The sequence below is a fragment of the Pristis pectinata genome, chromosome 10, assembly GCF_009764475.1.
Source record: "Pristis pectinata isolate sPriPec2 chromosome 10, sPriPec2.1.pri, whole genome shotgun sequence".
Lineage (NCBI taxonomy): Eukaryota > Metazoa > Chordata > Chondrichthyes > Rhinopristiformes > Pristidae > Pristis > Pristis pectinata.
The window spans coordinates 95,164,755-95,165,652 of NC_067414.1; the positions used below are offsets into that span (position 1 = coordinate 95,164,755).

At 43.5% G+C, this 898-nt stretch overlaps 1 non-coding gene across 1 annotated transcript; it reads right to left on the minus strand.

Moving 5' to 3' along the window:
- Window positions 1–400: 400 nt before the first annotated feature.
- trnai-aau (transfer RNA isoleucine (anticodon AAU)) lies at window positions 401–474 on the minus strand. The gene has a single exon. It is a non-coding gene; the product is annotated as a tRNA-Ile (tRNA).
- Window positions 475–898: the final 424 nt, after the last annotated feature.

Consider the following 898-nt stretch of genomic DNA (forward strand, 5'->3'; position numbering starts at 1 on the left):
ATGATGAAAATCTGAGATTAATGCAAAATATGCTGGAAACGCTTGACGGGACAGGAGTTGTTTCTCTCTCTCTTTCCCAGCTCTGATAAGATAAGAATTCTTTATTAGTCACCTGTACATCAAAACACATAGTGAAATGCATCTTTTGCGTAGTGTTCAGGGGGCAGCCCGCAAGTGTTGCCACGTTTCCAGCGCCAGCATAGCACGCCCACAACTTCCTAACCCGCACGTCTTTCGAATGTGGGAGTAAACCGGAGCACCCGGAGGAAATCCACACAGACACAGGGAGAACGTACAAACTCCTTACAGGCAGAGGTGGGAATTGAACCCAGGTCGCCGGCGCTGTAATAGCATCACGTTCACCACTACGCTACCGTGCCTGCCCCTAAAAGAAGACGCTTGGAGAGTATGGGGATTGAACCCATGACCTTGGCGTTATTAGCACCACACTTTCACCAGCTGAGCTAACCGTCTGATGAAAGGTCTTCGACCTGAAACACTAAACCTGTTTCTCTTTGCACACATGCTGCCTGACCTATTGAGTGTGTCTAGCACATTCTGATTTATGAATAAGTTGCCAGTAATGGAGCATTTTAGCCATGAGGAAAGATTGAAAAGGTGGTTTCTTTCTTCTTTGAAACATAGTGGTAAATTGATAAACTTGGTAAATTAGTTTATTATTGTCACAAGTACATTGTTTTGCATGCCATCCATATAGATCAATTCATTACATCAATACATTGCGGTAGTACAAGAGAAAAGCAATAACAGAATGCAGAATAAAGTGTTACAGTTACAGAGAGTGCAGGCAGACAATAAGGTACAAGGCCATGATGAGGTAGATTGTGAGGTCAAGAGTCCATCTTATCATACAAGAGTCTTGTAACAGTGGGATAGA